Genomic DNA, 9,413 nt, shown 5'->3' with positions numbered 1-9,413 from the left:
ATCTGTGTCCAAAGTCCTTTTCCCAGTGACTTCTCCAGCCAAACATGAGATAATGAGAGAGAGAAAGTGACTGCTTCAGACTGAATGATCATTGTCGAGACTGTCATTTCTTTTTACAGTGAATATAGCTTTTTTGGATATGTCTCTTCCTCCAAAAGGTCACCAGGGTTGGGGCCACCTCTTTCTCATACCGACCACAATCATGGCAGCTGAAGTGTGTACTGACATGTGAATGGAGCGCTTTGGAGAGAGCACCTGTTTTTCTTATTGATGGGCTTGTTTATACCATTAGCATATCCACACTTGTTGGACTGGAATTTGAGGAAAGTTCACAGACTGTGTTATTGGCACAGGGGAAATGTAACTGGGTGAGAAGTCATTTGATAGTGTGGACTCGATACCCTTCCTTACACATACACACTGCATTGCACATAGATGGGAATGACTTTCACAGAAGCTATAAAGCTTTGAGAAAGGAAAAGAAAAATCAGCTCTCTTACATATAACACCTGGTACTGTTTTAGGTAATAGATTTGATTGTCTGCAAGTCTGCATCAATCAAACAGGTCACAATGAAAAATGGCCTTTTAAATAGAAACTGTTAAAGGCAAGTTGGGCCGTAACATTAAATAATCTGAATCCATACTTATAACTTATTTGGTCACTGGTTTTACTGGGATTGGCCAACCCTGGAATGTGATTGAAACCGAAATTGCGGTGATGAAGCTCTAACAGCGACGCCTTTCCTACCACAGACTCCCTCCATCTGGAATCACTCTGCTACTGTGTGTCTAGGGACTGAGCTCTGTGGGTCAGAGGGCAGAGAAAGGTTTGTCATTACAACAGTGCTGCGAAATACCTCAGAAGGACACTGCTTCTCTGCTGAACCATGGTCCATCCAACAATAACAATAGACATAAAGGAAGAAGTGTAATGCTAGCTGACAGGAATTACAATCATTGTGAACAATGTGCTATGAAAACAGGACCGTAATTAACAATAACAAAAAAAAGTGGAGGGAGAGAGGTTTTTGCACCATCAAATAATTCATTTGACAAAAGCAGGTAGTTTCACATAGACAAATGACAAGAAGAATGGCACACTTGAATTCATTCATAAATGTGCCCTGTTTTCTTGTAAACAAATAAAGGTTATCTTTACACTCAGTGTTACTCATCAAAAATTATTGTGTGTATCCTGACAAATGTGTTTTGCATTTTTTTCCTCATGAAACAAAGCAGATTTTTTTAAGGATAATTTTGGTATTTTTAAACCTTGGCCCTATTTTCACATACTTTGGTGTCGGGATGACTAGCAAGTACAAAAGTTTTGGAAACTGTGCAGTAGATGACTTCAGCCAAGAACTGCGAACTGGCCGCAGTGGCTGCAACAAATTTATTTGGGGCAATTGTGCCCATCAAAATTATGGCCACAAAAAGTGCTTATTTTTGCCACAGACAGGCTCAGACTGTTATATCAGGTGTCTGACAACATCATGGAAAGGATCCCTAAGGCAAGGATTATACTTACGTACCCGAGCATGCGAGGGGTCCGCCAGGTCCACGCGGCAACTAGTGCAACCAGGGCAACAACCGATCTACCCCTCTCCCGAGTATATTCAAGGCTTAGTGACTCCCGTTGACCACCGTTGTTTTTAACTAAAAACAGAAGTCTCGCTCAAGGACAATTCTCGTGGGGGGAAGAGTTGTTGCAGGAAGACGCCGGCAGAAAACAGGAGTCAGAGGTGGAGGGTGTAGATTGTTGTGTTTTAGTAACATTAGGAAATAATGTCTTGCTCTCAACTCCTCTACCTACACAACAAACTCTCTCTCTCGTTTCCACAGAGGTTCACACTGCAGCATATGTTGACATGTTTGGGAAATAGCTCGGAGGACCCTGCGCCCGGCCCAGAAATACTTTGGCATCATACTTGCAGGCAGCAGAAACAAGTTGTGAATACAGTATTCACATATCATCACCTTTAAGTAAAAAAAAATTGTGAGTTCTATGCTACTGCCATGTGGAGAAATAAAATGCTCAGTCATGTCTACGTTTCTTTTGAATTTCATGTCAAGTAAAGCCAAGTTCATTTGTAGCCCATCATCATCGCACACAACATCACATGCAAAGTGGGCTTTACAGACAGTTCCCAACCCAGCAAAAACACTTTTTTTTCCAAGTTAAAAACACTTCAGGCCGTGACGAAAGGATTGACTGGAAAGCAATGTTGAGTGTATCATCTTTGTGAAATAAAGTCAACTGAAATAAACTGAGCGCATAAGGAAAACAATGTAGGAAACCTCAGAAGAGGAAATTCAAAAAGAGACCCCCCCCAAACCCAATATAAAAAAATTCAATAACATACATTCAAGGAACAGTCAATTCTTCACATTTTACTAGGTACAAGGTGCAAGGTTGGTGGGGTAGGGGTTAGAGGGAAGGGTCAGTGCACTGGGAAGCTTGGAGGATGTGTTGAGTGAATTTTGGGCCGAAGGCCGGAGAAGTGAACCTTGAAATATAGAGGAGGCTCTTCCAGACACAGAGAGAGGAGCAGCATCTTGTCTTCTAACCTGAGGAGGAGGACGCAGCAGGGCACTTGGCAGACAGTGGTAGACCAACAGACCGCACCTCAGGCCATGGATGAACTTCACTACCTTGATATGCACTTTATGATAGGTGGTAACCTGAAGTGACATCTGGTGTCTCCCAGGAGGACAAGAAAACTCTTAGCAGGATAAATGTAAGAAATGTAAGAAACGCAGAGTAGAGTCCCATTTAATGCAGCGGGGACTCTATCTGCAGGATCCTGAACTTAAAGGCAAGCCTTACAAAATAAATAATGCAAGACAAAGACATACACAATGTAAAGTAGTCAGTCCCTCCAGGATGTTGCAATGTCATGATTGCAACTATTAACATCTTACATCTGACGACAAAAAAAGGACACATGAAACACATGATTTATCATAGCGGGGGTTAACTGCAAAACGTGCAGTATTATGGTCGAACATTAAAAAAAATGGTGACTGACAGAGTGGCAGAAACGCATGAAGGGCATCAGACGAGATAAATCACTGTGACACATCACGTCCAGGTGTTATGCCAAATTCTGCATGCTTGCCAAGAATTGCATGCACCTTGCAGGTGGTAATGCTCATTTATGCTGAGAAAAGAGGTGGATGCAAATTTGGCAGGTTGCCTACAACATCTGTTCTGCCGAATTATGCATCCACTTCTTAAGGTCCATTCCTCAAGGAATGCTACTTCTGTAGTGTAATAAAGTGTAATAAAATATTAACGACTCTAAACGTTCATAAAATATATACTTCCATCTATCATTTATCAGCATTGATGAACCCCACAAAGAATATTATAGCGTTTAAAAGCAGTATTTGGAGATACATGCAATTCTTGGCAGACATCCAAAACTCGGTCGAAAGAATCAAGGTAAACTAGTTTAAATATGCAGGTTAGGTTTAGTTTTAGGTCCACGAATCCTGGAGGGACTTGTTTAATGATTCAACTATAATTAAATAAAGTAAGACAAAACACAGCTACCTTTGCGGTTTTCATCGCAACCCCCCCCCCCCAAAACATCACAATTTTTTGGAAAAGCTGCTGCAAACTCAGGCATTTTAGATTTATAGAACTGATTAGTTGTAAAGTGTTGTGTGTGTATGTGTGTGTGTGTATGTGTGTTGTAGGGTGGGGCAGGGGTAGTCATAGCATTGATGAGCTTTGAGGACAGTTGTGGATATGTTGGCTAGAAGGAAAGGAAATCACTATTTCACATCTGTCAACGAAATCACCATAGGTTTTTTTCCCTTCTTTTTTCCCCGTCATTTTTGGACAAATATAAGCTTATGAAATGACAGACACTGTTTGATTTAGTGCAATGAAAAAGGAGCATGGTTTTGAATTATCTGCCTTTTCATATTTCATTGAATCCTACCACTGTGAATTTTCTCTCATCAAACTGGCAGCTGTAGGTTTTTCAATACGTTCACATAGCTGTTCCAAGGACTACAAATTCTTCAGTTGCCTTTGCCAGCAATCCCAGAAAGCATCTGCAGTTTAGGTTTGCTCTGTTTTCATTCCTCTTGTGGCCTCAATTTCAGTCTTATAATCTGAGAAGATGCTCATCTGGTTAAAGGCACTACAAACAGACAATAAGACAAGAAAAGACCTTGTACTAATTGTAACCATGTGCATTTCGTGGGAACCCTGGCTATTTGAGCAGCAGCAGTGTCTCTTGATGAGTCTCTGTAGCACTTTGATATTCAACAGGAAACAGGGACAGGAAATGTGCATTGGCTTTGGGATGCTGGGATACAGCTTACACACTTGCCGGTGAACAAACCAGAGCAGAAATCCAGCAGCTGGATGGATTTGTTTTGGCCCAGGGCTGACCAATCCAGGGCCTTGCAAGACCCAGACAAATTTCCTGGTTGATAACAAGCAATTTCAGACACAACAAGTAGCACAGCTTTGGGAAGATATACTATGAATGCTTTTTAAACGTTACAGAAGGGTGTGTAAAGGAAATGTCCACCCTTAAACACTCAATGTTATAAACAGCTATAGAGAAGAAATGTGAAGACATGGATGTGACTGTTCCCAGCAACTTCTTGAAGTTTTTTTGCGCATGAACTTTGTCATGTGACATGCCATATGTAATGTTGAGTAAAGTAAATGCACTTGAAGTTGCTGCTAATCAATTTATTTTTATATGGACCAAATGACTGTATGTAAAGTGAAAGGAGTCACTTGTAGTGACAAACTCACAGAATAATCACCTTGCAGTTTCCCTCAACTCTACAGGAAGTGTTTTGCTTTCACAGCTAGCAATGTTGCTGTTTTGATTTGCTCTCACCACTCTCATCAGCATCATTTTCAGTCGTAGCAGGTAGCTGTTTTCATATGTTGACCAGATGTTCCAGTTTGGATTGTCCCTGTTGGACCAGGATTGTACCAGTTTCAAGCTGAGTGTCCTGAGTTCTGACAAATATATGTAAAACATTAAAGTGTCCTGGTTTTCAACACTCACTACCACTATCACTTTCCCTTTTTCAATCTTTTTCATCTAAGTAAGACCTACTTGGAACTTATTCTCTTCACCAGTCTTCACACAGCAATGATGTCCAGACAGAATTGAATCTGTAAAAGAATACAACAAAACATTTTCAGTTTAACAAATGCACCCACTGTCAAATCTTATTTTTCATAAACAATATGATCTCACATGGAAGACCTGTCCCCGGTTATCATCAGTTACCTTAGTTTTCCAGCAGGTTCTCTTCTCACTGGACCTGCTTGCTACTGTGCAAGAGGAGAGAAGTTGTTTATGGTCTTCGGTCTTCTATATTGTGTTACTAAAGTAAGACTATAAGAAATAAGACAATAATCAGATCAATTATGGAGACAGAAAAATAATAAACATAACATACTGTTAAAAATGGTTAACCTAACCTACATTTACATTGTTTGAGTTTGTCTTGCTTTCTCTCTCCAATCAACTCAGTTTTAGTGGGTCTGGAACATATGAAGGGAATCTGTTGCTGTATTGTTGCATCCACCTCTGCGCATGTGACCATGTATGTGCACTTAAGGGCCCCAGTTTAGGGGGTTTTCAGCAAAAACTCTGTGGTAAACCCACTGTATGCTACCTGCCCAGCACCAAATGACTGTCAGATGTTAGCGACTAGCTTGTGAACAAAATGAAGAATTTGGCTTATATAAATAAAACATATCAATCAATCAATCAAGTCTTACAAGGTAGCCTAATGTTGCAGCTAACATCATCTCAGAAGAGGCATACATGATGCTACAGTAGGCTAAATATTAGGTATTTGGTAAAAGCATAGTGACAAATTCAATAAATGGTTGTTAGTGGTAATTTCGCATCAGTATGTTAATTAATGTGATTTCTCTTTCTATACTTATTCCAAACTCTTGCCAAGCACATCAAAGGTAAAAGGTGAGGTACAGGACTAAATTATAGGAGCGGTTTTCAGTTACATAACTCACTTGAAAAATAAGGATGACCTTTGAATGGTCCTCATAGAAATCTGGCTTAGTTTTCCTCCCATCTGATATGACGAACTTTGGATGTTCACCACCGCAGAGAAACATGTGAATATCTTCCGCCAGTCAAATTAACAGGTCAAAACTAGGAAGGCTTCATAGGAAGTGAAGTAATAGTGTGTTGTTTTCAAGAAACTAAGCGATCATTTGCATACACCGCAGACGGGATGTCAGTGGAAGGGCCAATAATCTGATCATCTATACATGTGTATGTATAGGATGATTTGAGATAGGCCCGGTGTCTTCAGCTGATTAAACCTTAGTCTGTAGTGTGCAAAACTATTTGGCAGATGGGATTACCGTAAGAACCAAGGCCAAACGATTGGGAAAGTTACCAAGCTGCAGAGAAGAGTCAAAACACTTGCTGATGCAAAGCAGGTTAAAACCACCGCAACAATCCACAACAGCCAGACACACGCCACATGGGTCAAAGGTTTATGGAAACAAAGAGAAAGTTTACTATGTGGAAAGATTCAACAGCATAGAATTTCAAAATATTCCTCATATGATGTAAGGTTTTGAATGAAAGTTTGACAGAACTCATTAATATTAGATATTTTGACCCAAGTTCAATATGATGTTGATTATACTCTTCTCTAGTTCATATTCATGTTAACAGCAGAAATGGAGAAAAGGAAAGAAACGGTCCACACAAACATGATAAATGAAAGGGATAATTGATTTTTTATGAGGAAGGGAAAATACAATACGCTATCGCTAACTCCCATCACTCAGCTTCCAACATTCTCAGCTCTCTGTTTCATAGAACCCATTGTTGTCCAAGAACTATTAGGAACACATCAGTACATGTCTATAATACTTACCAGTGCACCATATGTGCATTAAAAATGTGTCTTCAGTATGAGCCAATCGTGTGCCACGGGAAAGTCTGAAAGGATTGAAGGACGCCAGTATAGCTGGTTTTAGTCTTTTCAGGGTATTAGCTGATAGAAAGAAAAACAGTTTGCCTGCTCTGTTCTAAACAACAACAACAACAACAACAACAAATTGAAATAAATGTTTTTATGGTCATTTCTTGCCCTCCACAAAGCACAATTAACTAGCATTAAGGACTTGCAAATGTTAAAACCTAAAGACGTGAGGTGTTAGTAGGACTTCTTTTTGACATACAGTAGTTTCCCAAAGTCAAGAAAGAACCTTTTAACCATAGACAGTATTGATTTCAACGTGCCATTTACAGGTTTATTATTTAACATAATACATATTAACTCACTAACTTAGTTTAACGTGTCAGCATGCTAATATTTGCTAACTAGCACTACACACAATGTACAGCTAAAGCTGATGGGAATGTTATTAGTTTTGTTAGTTAAAACCAAAGTTTTGGACAAATTTGGACTGAAAGATAAGGGATCCGCAGCGTTCAAGAAATTGACATGAATGCTAACAATATCAATGCAATATGCAAAAATCCCACCATTTAACTGAGTTGAAATGAGGAAGTAATCTACAGAGACCCCAAGGGGTCGTGGGCAGAATCATTTTTCAACCCATTCTGATCCCAGGGCGTCACATATGGACGCTTTGTCAAGACCCCTTATCATCATTTTTGTACATTTAGAGCTTCACAGTCAAGCAGCAAGAATTAATATGCAATGTCCAGTTAGACTTTCAAAATAAAAGGGTGCCATGTGCGTTGGATGCCTGAAAGACGTGACAAAGTACAGCTATTTGACACTCTAGGAATGAGAAGGGTTGTATTTTTACTTTTGCATTCCCTCACAATACTGATCTTGTAATTGATTTTGTTATCTCACATTAGTTTTGGTGTGTTGGTCCAGTTCAGTTATAATACACTCTCAGTTCAGGGAAACAGCCTGCAGATACTACAGAAAGGAGAAATGATATGACATTTTACATTTGGCATGCTCGTTACTCTATTCAAAAGGCAGAGCTCTGACAATATACAGCCACTATGAAAACAGCTGCTGCTGCTCTGCCTGGTTGTGCTGGTTGCAAAGGTATTGTGAGGTAACCTAACTTTCAAGGGCTGTTAGCGATCACTGATATTGGTTTTGGCTTTACTGTATTTCTTTATAGCATGAATATCATAGATGGAGGGGCAAATATGTGATTGTGTTTCATGATGTCACAGAGTTTAAATGCCTGGAAAACTGTTGTTTGGAATTTCTGAAAACATCTCACAGGCACCACAGGATAAATGAAGCCATGTTTCTCTGTCATGGTACAATCAAACTGCAGGGACCATGACCTCTCAGTATTTGCTCCATAAAACTTGGTTTGTTTGCATTGAACCAGAAGAACTAAGCCGTAAATTCTTACGAGGGATGCCACCTGCCGCAGCGGGTTCAAGCCTCACAAAGGCTGCTGCAGTGTGAAACATCTGAGTTCACCTTGTTTGGACCAGAACAATGTGAGAGCGAGGACGTCCAAGAGTGAGTGTCTAGCAGCCGCCATTAAAACCCTAAATGGTTATTTTAAATAACTTCGACCAATCACAAAAAAATTGACAATCATGTTTACAGCCTTGTAAACAACAAGTGGGTTCTTGCCCAGTTTCTGGGAAAAATTCAATAGGGGAGAGCGGAGTGAGTTGAGACAGTTTTTACTTGAGGTGTCTTTAAAGTGAGAGAGTAAGGTCTCCAACTAAAATATGTACATATTGGATGTGTAATTGTAATATGTTAGGATCCCTGGGAATAACCATTTTAGATCTAAAATAAATTGTTTTCAAAATATGTCTTTCCAAAAAAAAGTGGACTCATATCTTCACCCTTGGCTCAACTTACCCCTCATAAGAGGCAAGTTGAGCCAAGGGTGAAGATAAGTTGAGCCACATGGGGGTGGGTGACATCAATGTCATATTATCATGCAAACTCAAATGCCATTCCCAACATTTAATTGCACTTAGATAGTGAAACATCTCAGCTATGTCTCCAAGTTGTTTCATATCAATGTATCACTTTAACGCAATGGGAACGGACTGACCCGGTACGGGGAACGTAATCGATTTTCGCTGTTCTAGCTGTTTTCTGTCCAAAAACTGCGGCGCTTTGTGTCCACAGACATCGTCTGGCGGGCCGCCATCTTGGTGAGGTCGGCTGCGGTCTTTAGTTTCGTTTGTGTCACGAGGTATGAGAGCCGAAGAAGAGTGTAGTTTGGCGGAGGCGAACTTTATCGGTCTCTTTCTGGCGAACCGTAAGAGCTACACAGACATGCAGGATATGCCTGAAATCGTCTCGTCGAGACGAACAAAATGAGCCCACCCACAGCCCTACAGTAGGATGTTCAGTTCTCAAGCTGTGATCCTGTAAAGCATGGGAGTGCTTTTGGTCATTTATATTGAC

The 9,413-nt window shown here is 40.2% G+C and overlaps 1 long non-coding RNA gene across 1 annotated transcript; it reads right to left on the bottom strand.

Annotated features, from left to right (window-relative positions):
- Nucleotides 1-4,727: 4,727 nt before the first annotated feature.
- On the bottom strand, nucleotides 4,728-9,147 carry LOC123957955. The gene is made up of 6 exons (XR_006821953.1): nucleotides 9,055-9,147; nucleotides 7,863-7,931; nucleotides 6,909-6,973; nucleotides 5,276-5,383; nucleotides 5,099-5,157; nucleotides 4,728-4,998 (listed from the first exon to the last, which is right to left on the bottom strand). It is a non-coding gene; the product is annotated as an uncharacterized LOC123957955 (long non-coding RNA).
- Nucleotides 9,148-9,413: the final 266 nt, after the last annotated feature.

The sequence above is a fragment of the Micropterus dolomieu genome, linkage group LG01 (genome assembly GCF_021292245.1).
Source record: "Micropterus dolomieu isolate WLL.071019.BEF.003 ecotype Adirondacks linkage group LG01, ASM2129224v1, whole genome shotgun sequence".
Classification (NCBI taxonomy): Eukaryota; Metazoa; Chordata; class Actinopteri; order Centrarchiformes; family Centrarchidae; genus Micropterus; species Micropterus dolomieu.
This window is presented reverse-complemented; position numbering and strand designations above follow the sequence as displayed.